The 27,784-nt window shown below is 41.4% G+C and overlaps 1 protein-coding gene across 5 annotated transcripts in view; it reads right to left on the minus strand.

Moving 5' to 3' along the window:
- Positions 1–27,784, minus strand: part of CREB5 (cAMP responsive element binding protein 5) — a 458,616-nt gene that overhangs the window by 247,238 nt on the left and 183,594 nt on the right. The window contains exon 1 of one of the 5 annotated variants that reach the window (XM_032401879.1): positions 24,884–24,962. The exons of the other annotated variants lie outside the window; for them this stretch is intronic. The gene's annotated coding sequence lies outside the window, so the exon portion shown is untranslated. Of the gene's footprint in view, positions 1–24,883; positions 24,963–27,784 lie in introns of those variants that run through there. 5 annotated transcript variants of the gene reach the window in all.

Genomic DNA, 27,784 nt, shown 5'->3' on the forward strand with positions numbered 1-27,784 from the left:
ATTACAATTTCCTCTCGTCTAAGTTGGGCACACGGTCATCTTAAGCCTGAGATACAAAGAGATAACATTCGCTGATCTGAATCCTCGTAAGTCCTACCAATAGAGAGAGGCCAGAAACAGCACAACAGTCTCCTCAAATTGCCCTGTGTTTGGTCAATTCAAATCACTGGTTGAAGTGAGGCAAGACAGGCCTCCCTAAGTAACTGGAAAATAGACAGGGAAACGCCAGAGTGAAATGGTGACAAACAAGGAAGGAACTGGTGTCCTGAGGCAGGGATGGGGGAGGGACGTGAATGGCACCAATGGCATTATCAGGCTCACATCTCTGCATGGCACAGGGAAGAAAAGTTTCTTGAATATTGTGAAAGGGGCACTGAGCATACAGGGAAATGCTGAGGAGGCACACTAAGAACCTGGCATAGCCACGCAAGAGGCAAATGGCCCATTCTAGAATTGCTAAACACATCTTTCTCCCTTTCTCCCCAGAAAATGTAAAATTACTAAAATTAAGAGTGCATCTAAAACTACCACAAGGATGCTGAGGGTCTGTTTCCTCAGCATTTCAAAGAGAACCAAATACTTACTTAATGACCAGAAATATAAATGTAGCTGCTAATTGTATACTGCAGATCTAAGAGATTTTGCCTTTCCCTTCCCTAAGCCCCCCCTCCTCAGCTCTTCTCTCCAGGCCAAAAGAGCTGGAGGGTAGGGCTGTCCGCTAAGATGAATTTGCGTGAAAACTCCCCTGCCTGGAGCATTGGTTGGGTATCTGCATTCCTGAATATTTGGCAACAGCACGCTCTTAACATAAAATAGAAATGTGATCTTCAGTGGGAAGGAAAATGTGCTACAAGATAGACTTCCTCCTCTGAAACAATAGAGAATAAGAGTACTTGCCCTTCATTTCACTTCTGGTTGAACCCGTCAGGTGGCTTGCCGTGAATGGCCTTGCTTTGTAAATTGTTCGATACTTTACAAACAGAAGTTACTGCTATGCTGTGCTAATGATCGATATTAATTAAGCAGCATATTTCTATCCTGGGAAGTGGATGTTTTATTGGAAGACAAGTTCACTTCAATCGCCACTGCATCCAAGCAAACTGAATCATAGCTACTGGTGTTTGTTAAGTCTGAGACCAAAAACCAAATTACATAATGCAACACAGGAAATCAATGATTTAGTCTGTCTTATTTGATGAAATCCTAATAGAAAAGAGATAACATTTTTATCCTGACCATACCAAGCTAAACAGCACTTGCTGTGTAGCATAGGGGCACTGGACACCACTGGATGCAACAGTCCTCAAAGAAACTTCTGGAAAGAGTGATTTTTAAAATAAGAATGCCTACCAGTAATTTGGGTTCTCTGGATCCTTAGGAACCCAGAAAAGTGCAGTGGAGGTCAATGAGATGGTTTCCATGTTTACAAGGCACACAAGGTACATCCCCAAACCTACACGATACCACCTATTACCACTCCGATTTCATCTCCTGCTAATCCTTCCTTAGCTTATTCATTCTGTTCTAGACATGTGCTGACCTCCCTAACGTTGTGCTAACATACAGTCGCCTTGGCACTGGCTGCGCCCCTGCAATGGGAAGGTTTCTTCTCATTATCCTCACAGCTCCTTCTGTCACCTCTTCCAAATGTTTGCTCAAATGTTCCCTCCCAATGAGCCCTGCGTCTAAGGCTGGGCCTCCAAAATTACAGCTCTGCTTCCCTGAATCCACATTTCCCTTACTTCATCCTTTACCATTTATGACATCCATTCCTTCCTCACCTACTCCAAAAGCACCAAACCACTTCTGATCCCTATGCTTAAAACAATATGTAAGAACAGAAGAAACACAGAAAATCCAATGACTCCATTTTTTTTTTTTTACCACCAGAAATCTCTTTTATCTCTTTCTCCCTGGGATGACACGTTTTGCAAATACTTCTTTAAAAGTCATGAATTCCTTTTCCCATACCAGTGTTTTGAAGCTTTCACATTCCTTAATTTCTAAAATCTCATTTCACTCTATTGTACCATCAGACACTACTATCTCACAGTGTTGATAAAATTCCAGTCAAACAGAAAGAAACTGATGCTTTAGTTAGTCTGGGCAGACTTGCTGCAGATACATGCACAATTTCAATGGGAGAGTTTGACTACTGTATCACTCCGGTTGCCAGGAGGAAACAGACAGCACACTCAAATTGCATAATTAGAAGCGTGATTAATAAAGGAACTATTTGCAAAGGTGTGGGCAGAATGCAGGGAAGCCACAAGCCATAGTGCAGTACCCTGGGGCCAATTTCAGTGGGGAGCTGTTAGCGTCCCTAGGCCTACAGAAGTGAGAGAAGGGAAAGGCTACCAGACCTCAGGGGAGAGAAAGAGAGAGAGAGAAGTTAGCAGGAGACCAGGGAGGACAGAGCTGTGTGGACAGGGCACCTGACAGGACCTGTGACCCTTGGTCAAAGAAGACAACTAACTGAAGCAGCTGGAAGAACAGACAGCCAGGCTCCCTTTTCTCCCTCTGGAACCTGTGATGGTAGTTCTGTGGCCAATGGCCCAAATCCAACAGGAAAACACAGGTTAAAGGTCAGCCTTTCAGAGCAGAGAGCAAAGTAGAAAAGGGGAAGAATGGGCCTAGATGGAAAATATCTAGTACAAGTATGTTGTGATTAAACTTGCATTATTTTATTTCATAAGCAATATACTTGCTCATTAGAGAAAATTTAGGAGGAAAAAAAATAAGCGGGAAGAAACAAAATCACCCACCATCCCAACATGCAGAAAAAAACTAATATTTTACTCTCTCTCTCTCCAGATATTTTCTCTATACACATGCACATACACACACATTATAGTATACAGACACATATTATACAATATATATACATACATTATGATTTACAAGAGATCCAGAAGATCAGAAACCCCACTAGGACACAGTGACACAGTTTGCACTGCACCCCCCCTCCACCATGACTTTAAAAAAAAAATGTTATCTGTATGTTTATTTCCTTTCTCTCTAATTTAAACCATGTAAGGGCAGGACCATCACTAACGGAACTTGCTCTGCATTTATCCGTGTGCTTAACAAATCCTGATGAGCCTGATAAAAACAATACAAGGCAGAGCGAAGCCTGTCCCACAGTGTGCCCAAGTAACCCGGCTCCACCCCACAAAGATGAGCTGGGGCAAGCACGACTCCTCTGAACCCAGTTACACACCCTCAAAACAAGGTCTCACTTTTAGGACACAGCTTCCAATGTGTCTACATTCCTCCTGGTGAAACAATCAAGGTTGGAATAAGAACAGCTTTCTATGTGGGAGTCACAGAGGGAAGAATTTGGCACCTGGCGTCTCCATACCATAGAGCTGTGACAGTGCTGAGTTCAATGCTCCTTTCCACCGAAGTTGTCAAATGGCAGGAAAGTGAGAGAATGTGGAAGGTGCATTTTTCTACTCTAGACAGTCAGGATTTATGGGTTGGCTTGCTAAAAAGAAGCACTAATGCCAAGGAAATGTCTCTGTCTAAATAATCTCTCCCAGCAACCTCTCACTCTTATATTAGAACACCAAGTCTACAGGTCCTTGGTCTTTGGCAACTTGAACATCCTATATTTTTCCCTCTTGACTTCATTTTCATCCTCTTGTGCCACTGCTCTACTGACAGCTTCAAAGAGGAACGAGTCACTGATTATTTGATAGACTAAGAAATAATATTTCTAAATCTAAAATAAAGATAAGATGAGATCTTAGGGGAGTCAGGGACCCACATAAGAACCACACCCATATTGTTGGAGCTTTCTGTGAGTCCTTGGACAAAAGGCTTCACATCTTTCTCTATGTGTTGATACTCATGTCCATAAGCTCATGATAATACATATGTGTGTGTGTGTTTGTTTATTTTTGCTCCACAGGTAAGTTTTTGTTTTTTAAATATCTGAACGTTGTCTGGTTACTTTTAAAGAAGTCCAGTGGCAGGCCTCTGTATAAAGAAATGTTTTTCAGATGTCTTTCCACACCTATATAGTTTATTAATTATTTTATGAAATAGGCTTCAAACTCCTACAGATGAATTTAAAAATTTAAGCCTGCTCTTAAACGTCACATAGAATCTGAGTATGAAAAGCCATTTTAAAGGTTAGTAACCATTGGTAAAAGGCTTGTTCAGAGCAAAAGATGAAGCACAAAATATCTGAATTTCTTGTATTATCTTCACCTTGGTTAAACATCTTTGTCTACATGTTAGTTCTGCAATTACACATAATACTGACTTCTCTGGAAGGCGCTTGGGGGGTACAGTCCATTAAGTGGCTGACTCTTGGTTTCAGCTCAGGCCGTGATCTCAGGGTCATAAGATCCAGCCCCATGTTGGGCTCCGTGATTACTGTGGGGTCTGCTTGGGATTCTCTCTCCTTCTCCCTGCCCCTCCCACTTGTGTTGTCTCGTGTGCTCTCTCTCTAAAATAAATAAATAAATCTTTTAAAAAAATACTGACTTCTCTGGGTAGCTAATTTACTCTCCATTCTCTTTTTAAGAAACAAGGACAACAGTTAGGCACAAAGTCTGATTTCACTTCTGCTGGCATAGGAGAACCAGTCCCTAAAGCCTCGGGGCCCTCATAGATGCCTTGTCTTGTATGTGACCCCATTTATTCTAACAGCCTGTCATACCTCCACTTTTGATAAAGGTTTAGGCTCCATGTCTGAAGAAGTGCTGTCAAGGTTAAAACACACCTGTTTCCCCTTCCTCTCTTCCCTTCCATTTACTGGGGTTAAAATCATCAAGAATTCTTCTTGTGGGACGCCCAACTGACTGGAAAAGATTTTTTTAAGCAAACTTCTGAGTACCTGCTCTCAGAACTTTAAATTTGAAAGATGCCATAGTGAGCCTTTAATCTCAACACCTTGACTTGACAGAAAACAGAGGCCAGGGGAGAGCAGCCCACATCTAAGTGGAGGTAGAAACAGGACAAGAGTCTTGATCTCTTGACTCCTCATTCAGTGCTGTTTTGGCTATGATGAATGATTTTAGAGTTTTATTTCTGTGAAGTGGAGGGAGTGGCTTTATTTCATGTTTAAATCAGACCCTCGATATGTTGGACTAATAAGGTAATTATTTCATCTTGGGGATGCAAAAAGCTGGCAGGCCCCTAAAGAGGCAAGAGTTAGGGTCAAATCCAGAGATGCCCATCTCCTCAGAATGACTGGTAAGGGTTTAGAGGGAAGGGAAAGAGATTCTCTTCGACGATGGACACACCGGTCCTCAGGTCCCACCGGTCTCCCTGCAGCCTCTCGGGATCTCTGACAGCAGAAATTCTGAGGACACTCTTAATTGCACTGGAGGAACACGTCAAGCCTCCCCAAAGCACAGCACAGTTATAAGTCAGACTCTCAGCCAGTCGCTCCAAGTATTTGCTCAACAAAAGCAAAAACCAGCAAAGAGCTCCTTTTGTCCTGACAATTCTTCCTCAAACTTAAAGTGCCCAGCACGCTTAGGACCATTTATTCTGTGCACACTTGGATAATACTCTGATAAAAAGCTGAGACTGCAGAGCATGGCTGCAGGGACAGGAAAACACTATTGCTTCTATGGTTTCATATACAGACTGTGTCATACTTAATGCTGAAATCATAAACTATATATTTTTGCCCCCTCCAAGCTGCCTATTGTGTGCTTATAAACAGGAACCTGGCAGCATGTCAGGGGTGCAAATTGATTTCCTTTCCCAAATAAAATTTTAAAACGCAAATAAACAAGGTTATGTTGGCTAATGAAACATTACATGCCAGGCTGGGGAGAATTCTTTTAAAATGTATTTTCTTGAGCAACACAAAGGCAACACAAAGCATCCATAAAAGGTTCTTTCATAAACAACATGTTTACACAAAAATGCATTACTTGAAAGAAAGGAAAGTTACGGTGCATCTCCCATGATATATTTGGATTGTGTTTTAAGAAATAAATTAGGGATGGGTGAGAAGGGGGGTGTCCTACACCACTACAGATTTTGGAAATTAACTAAAGCCACTCAGAAGTAAGATGAAGTTGTTCTCGTTTAGACAGTTGTTTGATCTTAGTGTTTTTATAATTTGTCATCAAGATGTAAGTAGCTCACTTTGAGTGTATCCTACAGGTATGAGGAAAGCCGGGAAAGAAAACTGAATTATGCCCGCCATGCTTGGGGATACATGACTAGTGAGCCTGGATGACTGGCATCAGTGGAAACTTCTGGCCGGTGACCTGTTTCCCAGCTGGAAACAATTTTAGTAATCTATGTGTAAGAAGTATCTCCTGGATCTTGTCCACCTCATACTTCACCACAGAGAATGAATTCCCAAAGTCCCAGGACCAAAGCCATCCCTAGTGGACTATGAGGCCCAGATCAAATATTCCTGCATCATCTCCCTCCTTCCACCATCTTCCTAACCTTCATGCTGATGAGCCCAGGCAGCAGGAACCCTGATGCGTCCCAATGAACAGACGAAGTCCCAGACAACATGGGGCTGAAGGATGGGGCTGAAAAGGGACAGGGGGCAGGCTCAAGACTGCCCAGCTGAGAGCTGAGTTTCTACCTGGCCATGGTAGTGTATGGACAGAGGGCCTTCTGTGTGTTGTTCTGAACCCCAGTGATGCAACCCTCCCTCACAGTTACTGCCTGTCATCAAGGAATTAGTATCTCATACTAGAGCCCAAGGGCACAAGGTAGAAAGTCCCCATAATCTTGGGATAGCCCTAATGATAAAGAAAGAAAAGGAACTTTTTAATCCTACTCAGGGGCTTGTGTTCAAGCTTAAGATACAATTCAGCTAGCTAGTCAAAAATAAAGAACAGAACAGTTAGAAATCACAGAGGTGACCCTGAGATCACACAGACCTGAAGGCCCTACCCCAGAGAGTGTGTTGGGCAGTGACAGGGTGTGGGGGCTAGGGGATGGGATAGTCTGAGATGGTCAGTTCTCTCCCTCTCTCCCCCAACTCACCATGCAACCTTGGTCAGGTCTCTGGGCCACTCGGAGCTTTCTTTTTTCCACCACTTTTAATATAAGGCAAACACTGTCAGTCTGATGGCTGTGTGATTAATGAGGTAACATTTGCAAAATGCTAGGAGCTTTCCAGAACTCAAATGCAAATACTTTAGACCAAATACTCTGGATAACAGTTAAAACACAAAAAGGGTTAGTCACCAATTGGCTGAGGATATGAACCTGAGAAGAAATTGCAGAAGGAGTGTGTTCTGTGAAAGGATTTGACTATGGTGGGTGCACATCTGGGGAAGGAAAAGGAAGGGGCAAGAAGTTTTAGGGCTTGCAAAATCTAAAATAGGAATCATCTCGCTTCCAACAGAGGCCATTTAACTTTTAAAACTCGGCACCCTTTCAACAACACCAAAGATAATTTAATTACACGAAATATTTTTCTACACACATAATCCTATAGGGTAAAACCCAAGGTGTGACAGTAGATTATATTGAAACTCTTGTTCTTATCCCAAGAAAATGACACAGCATGAGCCTATAGGGGCCACATACCAACTGCCTTGGCACTTAGGAGCAGCCGCTTGACTTCCCCACTTTCTGGGGAAATGGAAGAATCCTATTAATCACTGGCAAATTCGATAACAGATGTGTTTCCCAGCAAATCCACATCAAGCACTCAAAAAGTAATTACCCCCTAAAGCTTGTTGTGTTCCTGCATACATTTGGCATCAGCTAAAGACTTCAGCCGCTTTGTTTTTATCTGACGTGAAGCTAAAGCCTCGGGGTGATACTCCAAGTGCTGCTTTAGATTATAAAGTCTTAACAGCCCCTCGCTTTAGGGCACTGTGTTTATTGATGCTTTGTAAGCAATTTACAGTCCCTTAATAGCACATTCACCACAATGTTACAGTGTTTAACTTGTTAAATTATATTTAGAGCTTCAGGGAAAATTACCTCATTGGCTTCACTAGCGTGGGTTATTGATATCACACAGGAGTTATGGCAGCATCCACCTGACTGGGGACGGCGACAAGAACATTTTACAGGCTGGAGTCAAAAGTGGAATGCAAAATTCAAGTGGAGAAGTCGAGGTGGTACGGGACTGGTGGGAGAGAGGGAATGGGGTGGCGCTCCAGGAAAGGAGTTAGGGAAGGCAGAAGGGACAGAGGCGAGCGAGCAGGGTCAGCATCTGACAGTTCTTTATTAAATTGGGAAGCAAAAAAATGCCCATGATGGCCATCTTGGGCACTGATTTAAGCTACCTCTGCAACTGGGTAGTGCTCCTATTCTTAACCTCCCTGTCCTTTGGAAAAGTGTTCTAGATCCAGGGACCTGGGAGACAGCGCTGACCTCCAGCTGCAGTAGCCACTCATCCAACAGTTCGGTGTTCACTCCTCTGGGGCTAAGATATTGCCAGGGAAAGAGTGGACATGTTACTAAGTTAAGCCAGGGGAAGGAGGAGGAGATGGCCAAGAAAGGGGAAGAGGAGGGGCAGGAGGAAGAGGAAGAAAGAAGAAGGGGGACGAGAAGAAGGAGAAACAATGGCAGGAGCAACAACAGTAGAAGTGGCAGGAGCGAAATCTTTTTGAGAAAATAGAGACATAAAGTGAGGCTAAAATATCATCAATCCTGAAGCTTAGTGATGTCATGAGACTTCTTCAGAAAAGCTGCCAAAGGCCAAGGTATTAAAATCCACGGCAGAGGCCGGAGCACAGGCACGAGAAACCAACCAAGTAGCTGAGGCACTCTGGGGTCTGAGCTCATGCGACCTTTGCTGGCTCACGGATGGTTGAAGGCTAGAAGCAACCATCAGAAATGACAAGTATTGCGGTGTGTAACCTCTGTGAGAGAACAGCATTTTCTCTTTCCCATTTGGAGGTGCTGCACTAAGTTTCTCATGCTCAGGGAGACTTAATACTAATTAATAACCAAAATAAAACAAGCGGTTGACATTGCAAAAATAAAAAGCATCCAATGAAATAAACAACATTGCTCACCAGGCTGTTTTGGCAAATATGACTGTTGACAAGGAACCAAAGAGAAACATGGCAAGTTGTGTGTATTTCAAAAGACAGAGAATGAAAAGAGGGGAGAAATGCTATCCTGAACACAGGCATATGGTTTTCTATGAAAGCGAAGAGCAGCTAGGTGCACAGGTATAAATCTTAGAATGTGATCCCTTGAACAAAAATTTCAGTCTTAAGTGCAAATCAGAAATTCCCATTGCTCCTAGATTTCACAGATTTTAACGTTTGATCTAATAATTCACATTTAATGTCTAGAGTTGCAGTTCCCAAACTGTGTGCGTCGTTGCCCCTGGGTGCTGCACAGAGTTTTTCAAGTTTGAGGGAAACATGGCAATATTTGACATCTATTGGACACCACAGAAACTCAGAGGTTGTAAGTGTTTCAACATTAGATCATACTGCATTCCTTTGGATTATATCACAACTTTGCAAAGCTGGATTTTTGGTGGTTGCTGTGATAAAAAGTAAATACCATGCAAAAATAAATGTGGGACAGAAAACAAGGGTGGTGCTGTCCATTGTGATTCAACGGTTTGGGAAGTTGTGGAGAGCCCAACAGGTACACACACCCTATTAGCAAGTAATTATGGTTATTTTAAAATGAAACAAAAGTATTCTTTTTTTATTTCAATACCTGTTGTTATTTACTTCAAACAGCTACTGAGATGTTTATATACTTTTTAAGTTGCTTGGACCTAACTACTTACTAAGCAGAATGATTTATCTCTTTTGGCCAAGGCGTGGTGTGAAAAAAATATTGAAACACAGAGAGTGCCTAAATTCTGAGAAAGCTTAGGAGCCTCTGGCCTGAGGAAAACTGATAGAGAAAATAATGTGTCATAATATTTAACAAATAAGTAATTAAGAAAAAAAACAACACAATTTGGGTTAACTAGCCCTCAGGACAGCTGACCATGTGAGTAAAAGAAGAATCTGCTTGTTTTCCAAAGGGCAGCAGAAATTCAGATGATTTGGAAGCTTTATCTCTTGAGCTAGCTAGCATCATGGGGACTTCTGTGCTCTGAATTTCGGCAAGTTCCCAGCACAAATAAAACTGTACGTTTAACTCTCTATATATCCATTTGGCCCTACTAATGTCGTGGCACTCAATTATCTTACTGTAATTATTCTTTGTTTTTAGGGTGGTACCATGAATGTCATCTGTCACTGATAACAATATTTTATTGTGTAAGTCTGAGATATACAGCCTTAACACTTAGGAGACATTTCACCAATGGCTAAGAAAACCACAGAACTCGGGTCCATTGCATTTCACCCAAGCTGGGATCTAATGCCCCAAAATACACTGGAGCAGCATGCATTTAATTGTCCAGGGTCTGAAAGAGGAAGCTAAAAAAGACCAGAAAAGGTGGAAACACATGAACCAAAAGAAACCTTCAAGACATAGAACGTCACACCAATGACCAGGTGTTTCAGGTATGAAAAAGACCAAGAGAACAGCATTGAATTCATAGGCCAGTTTCAGAGTTTAAACTCAAGTTGATTCCCAGAGAAGGGAATTGAAATGCTTGTCTAGCCGAAAAAGTTGACCCTACTAAAATTCTAATCAAAAATTGTCTGGAGACTTTGTTGAGGTCTTTTGGTTTGTAACTAGGGAGTAAAAAGAACAGGACACAAAACACTAAAGATCAATTCTTAACTCTAAATATTTACTTTGACGTTATTTTCAAAAAGCCACTTCTGTGCACTCATTTTTTCTGAACAAAAATTAAGTGCAACATGTGTACCATCCTACTAGGTACTTTGGGAAACCCATAAGAAGTATAAGATATGATCCCTGTCTTCAAGAAGTTGGCAAGACAAACCTTATACACTTACAAAAAGTTAAATGTCAAAAGAAGACAATGCTAAAGATGTCATTAGCCTGCATATGATTACAGGCCCAATTAGTGGTTCAAGAGTCCTGAGGTGTTATGGTAAAATTATGGTCAACTTGGCTAGACAATGGTGACCAGTTGTCTGGTCAAACACCAATCTAGATGTTGCTATGGAGGCATTTTTAAAAATCTTATTAACATTAAAACCAAAGACTTTGAATAAAGCATATCACCCTCCATAATGTGGGTGGGTTTCATTCAATCAGTTGAAGGCCTTAAGAACAAAGACTGAGGTTTCCCAAAGAAGAAGCAATTCTGCTCAAGACTGCAATATAGAAACTCTATCTGCATTTTCTGCCTACAGATCTTGGACTCAAAACTACAACATCTTGGACTCAAAACATACAACTACAACTGAGCACCTGGGTGGCTCAGTCAGGTAAGCAACCGACTCTTAATTTCAGCTCAGGTATGATCTTGGGGTCCTGGGATAAGGCCCCACATCAGGCTCTGTGCTCAGTGTGGAGTCTGCTGGAGCTTCTCTCCTTCTCCCTCTCCCTATGCCCCTCTCCTCCCCATGCGCACTCTCATTCTCTCTCAAATAAATAAATAAAATCTTAAAAAAAAAAAAAAACTACAACATCAACTCTTGCCTGGATTTCCAGTCTGCCAGCCTGCTCTATAAGCTTCAGACTTCCTAGTCCCTCCCCTCTACCATTTCTCTCTCTCCTCTCTCTGTACAGACATAGAGATAGAGAGGTAGATATATCTCTCCTGCTGGTTCTGTTTCTTTGGAAGACCCTTGACGACTGTCGGTTGGTGCAGTCAGGGAGCTCTTCAACAAGGAACTAAAGATGGGTCTTGAAGATCAAGTAGCATTTCCATGGGGTGAGATTAATTGCTGCTGTACTCCCTGTTAAGGGCTGAAGCAATATAAACTAAAGCAAGATGTGGCCCCCTGACCTACAGAGAAAGATAAAATGGGAGAGAGAAACACTACAAGTAGATATTATTCCAAAAGGGGAAACTGAGGAAGTCACGTTGGCCAAACGTAGAACTTCAAGATGTCAAAAGAATTATTGTGACTACTAAGAAGGGCTCTGTCTGAATCCTTCCTCCAGCTCCGGCCAGGGTGACACAGCCACTGCAAACAGCTTCCTTGGCCTTCACTTCCCTTCCACCAATTCAAGCAAAGCAGTGCCCCACAATATCCAATAGCATCTCTGTCACCCCATGCAAACATTGTTTCCTAAGAGCAGGGACCAAAAAGAGAGCGAAGGTGAGATCTCCTCTACACTCACATGGGTTTCAGGTAAGACTTGTCTCAAACCTGTTCCTAAGAAAAAAGGACATAATCTTAACTGAAAGGCAGCAATACAGAAAGATACATTCTGAATCTTTGTAATTATAAAGAATAGACTGCTTGGAATCTATGTTGGAGACAATTTGCCATACACTTCTCATATAGATATAGATAGATAGATATAGATATAGGGTGTTTTTTTTTTTAAGTAATGCTGACTTTCTTTAGGAAGCTATGGCTTTTTTCTGACTCCCTTACAATTTAAAAGTCATTGGCTTTTTTCTTTCTCTCTCTCTCTATATATAACGTGCATATATCCTGAGAATAAACAAAAAAGAGGTAGTACACCCAGTAGAAAATGGATATAAAATATGAATAGGAATTCAAAAAAAAGAAAGCCCAAATGCCTAAAACACATATGGAGAAATCTTCAAACTTATTAGTAATCAGAGAAATGTAAACTAAAATGAGAACAGCAAAAAACAGAAACATGGATTATCATTAGTGTTGGTGCTGATATGGGGATTTAGGAACCCTATCCTATTGTCGTGTACATTTCTGTGGTCATTCTGGGAAACACCCAGGGTCAATTTAGGGAAATTAAATATGCATAGGCTGTATGTCCCTATATTCTCATGCAGGGTCATACAAAGATCATGCTCATGACCTAGCCCCCTTCTATTTGTAGGGTACAGGGCAAGTATACAAATGGAGGTCTACATCCTACATGACTAAATTATTTATAGTCACAAATCAACTTATGAATATGTTCATCTCCTACCTTGACAAATGTACAATCATAATGGCCTGGAAGGCCAGATTTAAACTCACAATTCTCCACTCCTTGGGGTTCTACCTTTAACCTCTAGCTCTGGCCCCCAACCTGCTCCTCTTTTCTTCCCAACCACTGACTATCTGCACTAAGGGTGGTGCCATATGCATGCATGTAATTTATAAACGAAGAAGCCAAGACCCAGACAATTTACTGAGAAGACAGAATAAGTGGCAATATCAGAGCTTGAATTCAGGTTTTCTGATTCCCAATCCTGCGCAGCTCAGTTATTTTCAGTTGACAAAACTGATCAGACAACTACCTGTAAAATAACCCTAAAATTGAGTTATTGAGATGGGAAAAGGTGACCCTAGATGAGAATCACTGCCACATAAAGACTGAAGCCCACATACAAGCTCCATGGAGATCCCTTACCCCTCAAATAACCAGGTCTAGACCACTGATACCATTGAAGGTCAGGGATATAGTCTGTCCTTGCAATAATGGACCCTACTTGGGAGCCCCAAACTGTTAGGACTGTAAAACGGTGCAGCCACTTTGGAGAACAGTCTGGCAGTTCTTCACAGAGTTTACCTTAGGACCTTAAACACAGAGTTACCATAGGACCCAGCAATCCTACTCCAGGGTATATTCCCAAGACAAATAAGGACTATGTCCATACAAAAATGTGTACCCAAATGTTCACAAAGGCATTATTCATAATAGCTGAAAAGTGGAAACAACCCAAATGTCTATCAACTGATAAACAGATAAACAAAATGTGGTATATCCATACAATAAAACATTATTTGGCCATAAAAAGTACTGATACATGCTACACAATAGATGACCCTTGAAAACATCATACCGGGAGAAGTCAGTCACAAAAGAGCACATATTATATGATTCCATTTATATGAAATGTCCAGAATAGACAAATCCATAGAGACAGAAAGCAGACTATGGCTGCCCAGGACTAAGGAGGATGGTGAACGATGGCTAATGGGCATGAGGTTTCTTTCTGAGGTGATAAAAATGTTTGAAAATTGATTGTGGTAATGAATAAATAAAACGAGAGGGTTCATACTATGAAATGCTATACAGCAGTTAGAAGCAATGAAAAAGTGCACAAGGATAGGTCTTTAAAACAGCATTGCATGAAAAAAGTAATAGCAGAAGATATATAGCACATTACCATTCAACAACACACATACACACAACTATATTTTTACAAGCATACATCAGATTGAAGAACATACAATGATGGGGCACGTGGGTGGCTCAGTTGGTTGAGTGTCTGACTCTTTGATTTCGGCTCAGGTCATGATCTTAGGGTCATGAGATGGAGTCCCGCCTAGGCTATGCACTCAGTGGGGAGTCTGCTTGAGATTCTATCCCTCCCTCTCTCCTCTGCCCCTCTCCCCCACACATGTGCGTGTGCTCTTGCTCTCCCTCTCTCTCTCTCTAAAATAAATAAATAAGGGGCACCTGGGTGGTTCAGTCAGTTGAGTGTCCAACTCTTGGTTTTGGCTCAGGTAGTGATCTCGGGGTTGTGGGATTGAGCCCCACATTGGGCTCCACACTCAGCCCGGAGTCTGCTTGTCCCTTTCCCTCCCCCCATGCTTATGCGTGTGCTCTCTCTCTCAAATAAATACATAAATAAATAAAATTGTTTTTAAAAAATTAAATAAATAAAATCTTTAAAAGACAAAAAAAGAACATATGATGAATATTTTGGAGTGGGTGGCTATGGAAGGAGAGGTGAATGGTGTGGGAACTGAAGACAGAGGAGAGAAAGTAGAGCAGAAGTGGAGATTTTCCCAAACCCGTGATGACAAAGAAATTGTGACTGACCTGAAAAATTACTGAATAATGTTGATTAACTCAACTCAGCACCGGAAATTGGAAAGAAAACTTTAAGATAAAGAAAGCAAATGAAAACTTTAAAAATATATGGCAACAGCAGTGAATGATCTTCTACATTTCTGTTTCTGAAAATCATATGAGCAGTCGAATGGCCCAGGTATTAACTGCCGTGGGAGCAAGGAGGTGTTTCTGCCTCCTTTTCTGCATAGGCTGGTGTGATGCTTAGGTCAGAAGAAAATAAATAGATCTTCATTTCCCTCGGAAAGGATAAGGTAGTGCTTGCACAACAATCAGGCAATGAGTGAAGTAATTTCAACAAATTAATCACCCAGAGACATATCAGTCATAAGATAACACGTAGTCCTCAAAGTTCCAGAATGTCAGTGGAGTAAATAGGTTAGTAAAGAAAAAAGAAAATCTTCCTTCTATTTCTTTCTTTCTTTTTTTTTTTAACTTACATTGTTTGATTTTGTTTGGTTTGGGTTTTGGCTTCAGCAGGGGGGAGTGAATGGACTTGTTAGATTTTGTTTTGAAGGAAGGAATTTTTCAAAACTGGGAACTTTACTAACTTGCAGGGTCCGGCTGTCTCTGTGATGGCAATTGATCTATGCAGTGCTGAAATGAAAGCTCCTTCTTCACCGTTGACAGACAAAACGCTGCCCCCCAATCTTTTATCTGCTTCTGCCTACCATCCCCATGGCTAATGCTCACAGAGAGGGGCTGACCCTGCCAACCAATTACATTATGCTAATTTGTCTGTTACTCTAACTCCTGCAGGGGCATTCACCACGCTGAGCAGCTTCTAGATTTATATTGTGTCTTGCTGCCTCTGCACACCAGCTAGGTTAATGGATCTTTCTGCCCTGCCCCCACACTCCCTTCCTTGCTTCCAGCTCGGGCAGTATCTTCATGAAGCAACAGTGTACTTTCCAAATGACAGCTCTGCAGGGTCGGGGCTGTGCAGAGACGGGGCTGTGCGGAGATGAGCCTGGGTATTATCCTATACGTCTCCCCAGAGTGCACGGTTTATCTTAGGAGACCTGTCCTCTGGAGAAACTTGTTTTCCTAGGAAAATATATTGCCACTTTTTTTTTTTTAAACATACTGCAAAGTAGTAGGCAAGTGTATCAGTCTGCTGAAGTCTCTGTGTTTTATGGAGTATGCATCACCTTGCAGGAAGTCTATTAGGGCAAAAGTTAAATTAAAAAGTCATGCATGCTAGGAAATCTGCAATGGACTGCTCTTCTGTTAAAAAGAGAAAGTGCTAGAGTTTTGGAAGGTGAGTTGGAACACACATCAGAGAGTATAGACCTCTCTCCCAAAGTCAGGAATGCATTGAAAGCTTCCTATAACTAAGCATTCCCACACAACATCCAAAGCTCACAGATTTCTAGATCGACCAGGATTACAAAACACCCACCCCGTGCCAGCCTGTGAGAGAGAAAACAACAAACAATATGCAACTATAAGACAATGAGACCAGCTTCTGTAAGTCACCTTTCAAAGTCAACTCCATTACATTAGAAGTTTGAAATCTATGGGACAACACTAAATGCTAAGTCCTGGAAGGATAATAGCCATTAAAAATCTAGCTACCTCCAAGGAAAGTTACTTCATCAGCTAAAGATGGTGAAGCAGCCTCAGAGTACTCATAAAACTCACCATTTATCAAGGCAAAAATAATCACCCTATTTAATGACCACAGCACCCATATGAGGTAGATATGACTAATCCCACTTTACAGGTGAGAAAACTGAGCTCTGATCTGTTAAGTAACTTGCCCAACATGGAGAATCACTGATGGAGCCGGAATTCAAAATACACCCATTCTCCTAACCTCCATTCACTCTCTATTAGATCTACCAAACTGTCCGATTTTGCAGATGGGGAAACTGAGGCCTAGATAAATGACCCCTCCCACACCCAAAAAACAAAATGGAGGCCAGAAAGGCTCCAAGTTATATGACTGGTCTCCAGGCACCTGGTCCAGAGTGCCTCCCTGAACACCTTGCACACTCCTTGTCTCAACTTCTGGCCACACAGGAATGTGGCATATTGCATGGCAGTTTCAGAATGATCCACTTTTGTAATAAATACAAAATACGGGAAGTCATTTCAGTATAAAGAAATCCATTTCCTTTTCCTCCGACAGACTGGATTGAGATCTGTCCTGACAAGATGGGGCCAATGAAAGCCCATCTCTTCAAACTTAGGTATCCTTTACCCACACATTTTATGACCTAAAATAGTATCTGAAAAACAGACTTTTGGATGACTGACACTGTTATATGGTTGCTACAAAGAGTGATGGAAAGCTACTTGTAATGATATGGAAAAGATGCCTCAGGTATGTAATTAAGTATTTTTAAATGACACGGGGCAAACAATCTCCTTTGGATAAAGAGAAAAGGGAGAGATAGATAAATGAATAGACAGCCAAACAAATGCATACTGTTTTTTCTGGAAGGCTATGAATTATGGTACACGAATAATTTTTTCTGAATGATACAAAAGGAAACTATTAACAGGGATCACCTGTGGGGAGAGGTATTCGAGAAAGGCAGAAGGAAACTTTACTTTTCATTTTATGCCTTCCTGCACTGTCTGAAAGTTTCAATGTGCACACATTGCTTTTATTCTTAAAAAATGGCCAACAGACATTTGTTTCATATAACACAAATAACTAAATTTCAGATGTTCCAGTGGAAAGAAGAAAGCAAGTATTGAGGTTCTTACGAGGCTAACAGGAGCGTGTCTGAGAAACTGGTCTGTAAACGAAGAAGAAAGCTGTATGGACACAAGATACTCATCATGATGCTGATCAGGGTAATTAACAGGATGAAGAAAATAATAATCCGAAGGAGCAGGCTGAAGAAGAACAAAGATCCAAAACCATGGGGAGGCTGGGATGCCGCTATGAAGTGGAAACAGCCAGATGGCATCAGCTGATTTGTTTTTAACAGGATTAAACATTAAGTAATGTACCCCCCAAAATGTACACCCAGTAAATTAAGGCTGTAATTCCATCTTGGTGTTATGGTGACATGAAAATCCACTCAAGCTTTTCTGTCAGGGTTTATGAAGTTATCAAAGCCTCTTGATGGAATTACAACACTATTATGTACAGCTGGAGGGACATTACTCCTTATCTTAACAGCAGTTAAAAGCACAGTGGCACAAAAGGGCACTAAAATGCCAGTTCCTCATTAGCAGCAGGGAAAGGGGACACATATACACACATGTGCTTACACACACACACACACACACACACACGAGCATGCACTCATGACTGTCTGCATTAATGATTATTGGTCTAAGTGCATAATGCTGCATATTCCACAGTGTCTCTTTGGCAAGATTTAACAGAATTGTTCAGAGAAAATGCAGTGTCTGAAACAACCAGTGTTCTCTCACCTTCTGGACATAAAGGAACATTGGCAGGTGGTCCGTTTTGCTCCCCAACACCCTTGCCTCCCAAAAGGAGCCATAAACATAATAAGCAGCAACAATGACTTGAGATACTTAAAAATAAAGAGTGCAATAGTTATGATATGGATTCGGTCTGCGTTAGAGTCTGGCCCCACCATCTACTAATTGTGTTACTTTGGGCCACCTACTTTCCCTTTCTGTGCTCAACTGCCTGTTCAATGGAAATGCTAATGGAACCTAGTCTTTTGGTTGTTGTGAGGATCAAGTGAGATAATATTAGTTAAGTGCTCAGTACAGAGTCTAGATACAAATGGAGCCCTTGTCAAATGTTGCTCCTATTATAATGCCAGCAGCATTATCACCTTTATTTAGCAGCAAATAAGCATATTTGATAATATAGGTGAAAACTATAAATAGCCTTAAGAGAGACACTAAGAATTTAAGAATCATGGTTGTATCATAGGATTCTCAGGAGAAACTAGAAAGAAGGATCAAGATAATGCCAACTTTTGAGTTCAACATAAAGAGAACAGCAAGGAGTTTTTTAACTACAGTAGAAGCCATTGAGAGTAGTAGTTGATTAGTTGATTAAAAAGTTGAATAAAGGGGGAAGAACCTTAAAAATGATAGGTGTATACTTTAAGCATCTTGTTAACTTAAAATGTATAAACACACATGCACTGCCAATCTTCTGATGTAGGGCCAATGCCTTTTCTGAGTGTGGGTCTGTGGGTGGGGGGGGGGGGATTCGGCATATCCTTTCTCGCATAAACCACACCCTGAATGTATAGTCTATGATTTCTAGCTTTAGACTTTTAACAGTACAGTGAGAACTCAAAGGCCACTGGGAAACATTCCTGAGTGCAGAACCTCTCTATATTTCCACAAATACATTCACAAGCTCTGATAGTTTTTGCCCATACTCAATCTGATAGTATTTCTAAGAGATTCTCCTGTATTCTTTGCAAGCATTCCAATTAGGTCTTTCCTTTCGTGCTCATATTTTTTTCATGTATACATTATTTAATTAAGTTATGGCATTACAAAACCAGGTACAACGAGCAACGACAGTTTGAAAATAAATACAACTGATGTCTGGTACACACACTAAAGAGCTGGTGGTTGCAAGCATTCGAGGTGTCGTGGGCATCAGCAGATTTGTTTTAAAGAGAGAATGAAGAGTGTCAGTTAATCTGCCAGGTGGGCTCAGTTTGGGTCCACCAAGAGAAGTTCCACCATGTGCTCCTGAGTATCATGGCAGAGGGAGAAAGAGCTGTAGATTCCTCCATTATAACAGTTCTTACTGACATTCTTAAAATCCTGCCTTACTTTCCCGTTCTCAAGTCTTCTTTGCCATTAACACCAGATACAACCCTAAGAGCTGTCTAAAACCAGGAAGGAATACCTGTGTGCAACCAGTCGAAGAACCAGAAAAAGAGCAGTCTGTTATATAAACACAGAATTTAGTGACAATGGCAATGACGGTGGTACTGCTGAAGGCTTAGAGCAATTATCTAACTAAATGGCATTTGGATGTGCGGTAGGATGTGGAGAGTGGCAGCTGCAGGCAAAACATGAAGCCTCCTCTGCTATCCCATGCCCAGCCTCAGGACTACAGGACCCTGTCACCCAGCCCCTTCTCAATCTAAACCAAAACATGCTCTTAGGAGCCAATCAAAAACTCATTCACCCACAGTATGAACAATTAATGAAATTTAATGTTACCTTTCCCAAGGGATTGTGCATTAGAACCAATAAACAAAGTATCAAGGTGACATGCTAAAGGAATAAAATTATGCAATTAAAAGGCATCCAGGGAGATTCAGGATACTCAGAAGAATGATACCAGCCCCTTTGAAATCATGCTAGGTAAGAGACTAGGTACTCCATAATTATAAAATAGGTTGCAAAACTAGCACCAATAGGGTTTTGGAAATGCCCTTTATAAAATATGTTAAAGTCTTCAGTGTTCCTTGAAAATACAAACTGGTCTCTCAAGACTCGGCTTGATGTCAAATTTCCCTTGAAAGACCCCCACATTACACATGTACCATGCATCCTTGGAAACAGCCATAACAATTTATGCCCAATGAATGGGAAAGAATGTTGATTTCACTTGCTTTACGACTTGGTGACGGTGGGCTGGTAACCAAAAATGTCTGTGCTTATTTTCAGAACGATACCATGACGGTCCATCAACCACCATTTGTTGAGTTCCCACAAGCTGATGACGGTGGGTTTTGCCTTTGGAGGATGTTAAAGGCTGGGAACCTGGACATATTTTCAGCTCACTGGGACTCTGCCTTTTCTCAGACTAAAACTGAGCAGCTGAGGTGAGGCTAACCTGCCAATTAGGGAAGAGACCTCCCTCTGGCCTGAAGGATGTAGACATCCATGGGGAACACCTCACAAAGATGTCAATCACAAAAATACGTGATTGCAAAATTATTACTTCTTTTATTGGTTTGGAATAAAATATGAGCTAAGAATATAGATGTGAATTAGAGGACAGGTTGCTGCTAATATCTTGAGAAACAGAGACTCCCATTCAAGTCTCTTACCTAGTTTGCACTCAGTCCTCTTACTTGTAAAACACAGATAATAATAGTACCTACCTCTTCAGAATGCTGCAAGACTTAAACAATATTCAAAACACATGCCTTACAGTTTAACAGCAAATGAGAGCAGACAGGCTCAGTGTACTACAGACAGGCAGGGGATATTTATATTAAATCCAACATAATAACCAGTAATAATATTAATTAATTAATAATCCCTAACATTTACTGAGTACCTACTATGGGCCAGGTACCATCCTAAAAACTTTTAATATGTTACCAAATCTAATGTAAACCACTTTGAGGAAGACACTACTATTATCTCCATTTTAGAAACAAAAAACTGAGGCACAGAGAGGTTAAGCAACTTGCCGGTGGTATATACAATAACTTTTCCAGTAGGGGTACTAAAAGATAGCCGAGGAAAACTGTTCAAGTAAAATGCAATAGCAGGTTATTAGCTTCAAGCCATAAAGCAAGTGTCTGCAAATTTCAGAAAATTAAAATTATACTGAATGTGCTCTTTGATCACAATGAAATTAAACTAGAACCAATAACAGAAAGATGAGTAGAGAATTCCCAAGCATTTGGACCTGCAATAATATGCTTCTAAAATAAGTCAAGGGTTAAAGATAAAATCACAGTAAAAATTAGAAAATATTTTTAACTGAATGATAATAAAAGTTACAATATATCAAGACTCACGAGATATAGTTAAACCTGTGCTTAGAAGGGAATTCATAGTCTTAACTGTATAATTAGAAAGGAAGAATGGCTAAAAACTCAATGATCTAAGTATCCATCTCAAGAAGTTACCAAAAATGGGGTGCCTGGGTGGCTCAGTCAATTGAGCATCCGACTCTTGGCTCACTCTCTCTCTCTCAAACAAATAAATAAATAAATAAATAAATAAAATCTTAAAAAAAAAAAAGTTACCAAAAAAGGGCAAATTACACTCAAAGGAAGTAGAAGAAAGTTAATGAAAATAAAAGTAGAACTCAGTGAAATACCCAAATATACAACTAAGAAAACTGACAAAGCCAAAGCTTGATTCTTGGAAAACAATGATAAAATTGATCAACCCCTAGCAAGACTTTTTAAGGAAAAGAAAAGAAGGCATAAATTATATCAAAAATAAAAAGGGGGACACTGCTTACATATGCCACAGACAACAAAAAGATAAAAAGAGGATATTTTCTAAAACTTTATGCCAATAAGTTTGAAATTTTATTTATTTATTTATTTATTTATTTATTTTTTAAAGATTTTATTTATTTATTTGAGAGAGAGAGCACATGAGAGGGGGGAGGGTCAGAGGGAGAAGCAGACTCCCCGCTGAGCAGGGAGCCCGATGCGGGACTCGATCCCGGGACTCCAGGATCATGACCTGAGCTGAAGGCAGTCGCCCAACCAACTGAGCCACCCAGGCGCCCCAGTTTGAAATTTTATTTAAAGGGATGAGTTCTGAGATAATCAGAATTTATAAAATTGACACCAAAAAAACAGAAAATCTTGACAGATGGAGACAGAAGATATATTCTTCCCCCAGCGTTTGGAGATGTTGTTTTGCAAAGGAGGGGTATAAATATAGCTGGCCACTGCTAAAATACGATTATGGAATCATTATTTGGAGTAGCCACAAGCATTTTCAGGCAGACAGGAACACTTACGATGCCACTGTGTGTGGCAAAATCTACCTTTGAATACTTGGATTTTACTTAAAAGGAAATTAAAATCCAAAGCCAAGTTTTCTCCTTAGCTCCAATGAGTGTAAATTAGTTTTAAGTTTTCTCCCCAGATATCAAGGAAAGACATGACATCTAGATCCCTTTAAAGTTTATAAGGTCTGAGAACTGTGATGATATTGGACTTCACTCTTTTCCCTCAATCTCTGTGGACTATAGGAGAGTTTTTAGAGACAGAGAAGAGTTCTCATTTCATCTCAGGGCGACTCTGTGAAGTAGACAGAAATATTACTGTTGCCCATGTTATTGATACTTAACAATTTAGGTGATTTGTCCATGGTTCCAGTAGACAGTGATGGATGGAGTGAGAATTTGAATACAAGCCCTCAGGTTCCAGATTCAGTGCTCTTTCCAAATGCTAGAGGGGCCAAAGGCTAGATCATTCTATGAATTTGTAACCTATTTATAGTCAGCACGAAGTCTTTTAAAAAACTGACGCAGGAATCAGCACAGGTCAGCTGAGGCTGGGGCACTGCTGTTTCCTATGGGCTTCTTGCAAAATAAAATTTTCTTCAGTAAGGGGTGGCCCAGAATGATACAGGGGTCTTCTTTCCTTCACGGTAAAGACAGTGTCCAGTCTAGAGTGAGGCTCACCTGAGTTCAAATCCCAGCTCTACCACTGAGCAGCTACGTGACTCTGAGCGTGCTGCTTAATCTGTCTCTTCCTCTGTTTCCTCATCTGTAAAATGGGGGTGACAGTAGCATCTGTCTGATAGGTATGCTCTGTTGCTTGCTTTCTGTTTTTCGTTTATGAGAAGTAACACAAACGCGCTCAGAACAGTAACTGTCACATAGCTGAGCTCTCGAGAAAAACAAGATATACCTGTCAGGCGTCTTTCTTTTTCCAGTCCATCATCACCTCTAACTTTATCTTGGCTTTAAATTTTAAAAACCAAAGTCTATTTTTGCTCACTGTTCTTTAAAGCAAAACACTGGCATTTGAACCAAAATGTCCCTCTGAATACTTACATAGCGCCCAGAATAGAGGATTTACAGCTGAGCAAATGACGTTAGCTCCATTACAAATACTTTCAGGAAACAGCAATGTGAGAGACTGCGGCAAGGACAGGGTCCATGGGCCTAGTTGAAATGAGTTAAAGAACCATGGAGGCGACATATAGATTTTTTTTTTCCCCAGTATTTTTTAAGTGACATTTAAAAATGTTTTACTTGAACTTGGCCACATTCATTTACAGGGATTTATTAGTGAAAGGTCTAAACCTTCCTGTACATCAAGCTAAGGGATGCATGGTTAGAAACCCAAACTGCACCCCAAACTGCTTACCTGAAACAAAGATTGAATGAGAAACAGAAAGATGTGAATATATTGAGTGTGATGTAGGAGGCTTGACATTGAGATTCAGGTCTCCTTTCTCATGACAGACTACTGTCTACTTTCTGCGTCCAACAGATGAGTTGTGAAGTCTCAAGATTTGTAAACAGAACCTTTTTGCTGTGAGTTCATGTTTCTCTCACTAATCTTTCCCACTTCTTCACTGACAGGAACATCAAGCAGATCCTCAGTTCTGCCTCCGTTGCCCCTCCCATCTTTAAATTGTGTTTCGACCCCCTCCAAGTAACCCCAGCAGTCTGCATCTTCTCCATGTCCATTCTGAGGCATCCACATCAGGTTAACTGTCTCAGGGTATAATTTTCAACAACCATGTGCTCAAAATAAATGCAGACACTCTGCTATGCTGAAAAACAGAAAGTCTTTAAATGCATGTTATAGAAACCCCTTTTGCGGTTTGGTGGTGAAATTCAGGGCTGTTCTAAACATTTAGTGGACTTCAGTGACTATACCAGAGTGGCCATTTTCCACCTCTCTAAATCTCAGCTTCCTCGCCTGAAAAATGGAGCTAATCCTCCCAACTTGCAAGATGATTCTGAGGATTAAATCCAAGTGTACCTGTTAAGCGTCCAGCACAGTCGTGACACACACAGCTAGTGTTTGGGAGGTACGGTGACATAGGTAACAGCAGTACTGGCTTCAGAGAAAAACGAGCCAGGCTTAGTAGTCAGACTTCGCATTTCTCAACTTGCTGGTGGACTGACCTTAAGCAAGTTACTCAACTGCCCTGCGCTTCAGTCCCATCTGTAAAATGGGCATGGAGTAGCTACTTTTTAGGACACTACGAGGATTAAGTGAAACTAAACAAGACTTTGTGTGTAAATACTACTACATGGGCAACAAGTAACACTCTCAAGCAATTCATATATACTCCGCACCTGGTAAATGTTAAGAAACCAGTGGTAGATACTCTTCATAATGGTACTAATACTATTAATAACATTAAAATTTAAGACGGATGACTGTCTCTGAACTGGAATGCCAGAAGTGAACCTTACTCATGAAGTGATTCCACAAACCTCAGGCTGCTCAGACCAGCACACTGCGGCCTCATGAAGCTGTCAAATCCCGTTGCAAGGAACTTGAGGTCTGAGCTGGATCAGGCCTGGAAACAGCAGAGACAGAGTTCCCACCACTAGAATTACGGAGTTTCAGAGCTGGAAGGGAATTCAGGACTTGGCAGGCAGGCAGCAAAGACAACAAGCCAGAGAGAGACGCACCTCACGATGGAGTGGAAGAGAAGCCAAGGAAGGTGCAGCAGACCCTGAGAGGGAATGGAGAAATACGGACGCCATGTTGGAGAGCCTCTGCAAAGTCTACAGGCACACATTCCCCACTCTTCTCTTGAAACTATTCTGTGTCTTTGACATAGAAAGAGGGAAGCTACAAAGAGTGCCCTCTGGAGCCCTAAGCTCCAGGTGCTTTCCGAGCCCTGGCCTGCTGGTTTCTCCAGCAGGCTGCCTGTTAACACGGATGGGAATCAAGACATTCTGTGAGCAGTAAATCGCGACAATAAACACTTTGGCTCTCCGAAGAAAGACTCAGGATGTTGGAGGGACCCATTCACAGTTCCGGGCTTGGAATCTTGATTAGGTCTGATGTGTTTCAACATTTTTTTTCCTCATTCCTTCTTTTTAGATAGGAAACCTAAAGAACATGACCAGTCTTCCAAATGTAAAATCTCGGTGGGACAGAGTTAGTATGGCCCAACCCAGGAGAAAAAGAAGCATGCTGCAGAAATGACCACGCATAGGAGGGCAGAAAGAAGAGCCTTCCTAAGAAACTCATGGTCACCATGTCACTGAATATTCTTTTCTTCCTTTCTTCCTTCTCTCTTCCTTTCTCTTTCCTCTTCCTCCCTTACTGTTTACCTTCCTCCCTGTCTCTCTTCTTTCCATCCTCCATCCTTCCTCCCTTCCTCTCTTTTCCTAAAGAAAACAGCTGAACTACAGAGGACTTGGATATTTACAGGCAGCAGGGGACAAAGCCTACACAGTTAGCCCAAGAGTATGAGTACTCCTGCAGAGAGATGTGAGTTTGTTATCAAATCAGAGTGACCCAGTGCTCCTGGCATGGCTGCCCCTGCGTGACTGTGAAGAGGGGATGGATGGGGGATCCCACTGCTGCCAGAGGCTTCACCATATCTCACTCATTCACCCAGGACTGGAGGAACCTCAAATGGGAGCTGCAGCACAGAAGCCCTCTGGTAAGAAACAAACTGCTAGGGAAGAATTAATTTCTAAAAAGAAAGAAGTAATAAAATGGAAGTGACGTGGGACATCAGGGGCTTGAGAACTCGGACTCCAGCATCAGACCAGTTGAGTTCAAAAGTGGACTTGGCCACTTAGGAGCTGTGTGGCCCTGGGAAAAGGACTTGGTCTCTCTGTTGCTCAGTTTTCTGATCTCCAAATTGGGGGAAACAGTAGCACCTGCCTCTTAGGGTTGTTGTGAGGAGGAAATGAATTCATATGGAAGCACTATGTAAATGGTGGTTGTGATGATAATGAAGATGGTGTTGGAAAATTCAGGCCTTTCAGTTAAACGTTAAGTGAAGAAAAGCAAGAGAAGTGAAAGAGGAAGTGGACGTGAAGAGAAGAAAGTATTATCTGAGAGTTCTACTCTTGTTTGAAAATTCTCAAAGTTGGAGAAAAGTGGGTAAAGAAGGAGTACCGTATCTTATACTGTAACGCGCGACTGGAAATGTTATCTTGCTGCAGTAATAGTTCAGTGAGAGGTGCCCCAATTAGGGGAGGGATTGCCTTAATTGCTAGTTAGCTTACAACAGTGTTTTCGCTTCCCCTAAGTAAAGGGGTCCACACTGTCCTTCCCCTTCCACTGGGAGAGGGAAGGGCCTAGAGAGGGCTCTGGAGGGAGGAGCAGGGTGGGGCTATGACATGGAGGCCAGAGCATCCATCTGCCCTTCCTAGAAGCCAGGGCCTCCCCATTCTGTTTAATAAAGAGTTCCTTGTCTCTTAGCATACAGAGTAATCTCTGAAAGACTGCACTCCAATTTGAGAACAAGCCAAAAGCCGGTGGGAAATTCTCTAGCAAATTGGACAGGGAGACAATAATATGAAGGGCAACTGGATCAAAATGCCTTTTTCTTCTTCTTTTTTCCTTTTTTTTTTCTTCTAGAAATTCCTATCCCTGAGGCCCAAGGCACTGTTGGTCTAGGATTCTTTTCACCAGAGGTTGTCAGGATAATACTGTTCACAAAGCAGATACAGATTTGCTTTTCCAGGGTTGAGTGACAGGATCTGGGTCGCCAGTTAGTTTTCAGTTAGTTTCAGAACTAACTGAAAAACCTTGTGTTGAAAGCAAATGTTAGAGTCCCAAATGGGACCTGTCATTGTGACTCATAAATGTTTACACTTGTTTTTTAATTTTTAAAAGAGATATTGACCCAGCCTATATAGTAGCATCATTTAGGAGAAGGAGGAAGATGAAGGGGAGAGGAGGATAAGGAGGAGAGAGAGAAGAGAGGGAGCTGAAGGAGAAAAGGGGGAGAAGGAGGAGGGGGAGGGGAGGGAGGAGCAAGAAGATGAAGATGAACCTCTTGGGGCTTTGGCTCAGGATGGGCACCACACAATATACTCAGCTTTGGTTATTGTACCAAGAAGTAAAAATAGGAGTAGGAATTCCAAGGTCCTTTAGAACAGAAGAGGAGGATGTCTCTGCCCAGTACATGACTAAGCCCATTGAAGGCTTCTTAGAAAACGCCTTGTAAAATGCAGAGCTCAAATCCTATAAAAATATCCTTTAGCCTTTTAGAAATTATGAATGGGAAACTTCTTTATCAAGTAGAGTTTAAAACACATCGTCCTTTAGGAAATCCTTGTGGCACATTCTGATAGGAATTCTTGACAGTATGACTTGGGTCACCATCTCCACGTAAAGTGTAGGTATAAATGAAAGGAAAG

Source organism: Phoca vitulina, unplaced genomic scaffold (genome assembly GCF_004348235.1).
Source record: "Phoca vitulina isolate PV1807 unplaced genomic scaffold, GSC_HSeal_1.0 scaffold4, whole genome shotgun sequence".
Taxonomy (NCBI): Eukaryota; Metazoa; Chordata; class Mammalia; order Carnivora; family Phocidae; genus Phoca; species Phoca vitulina.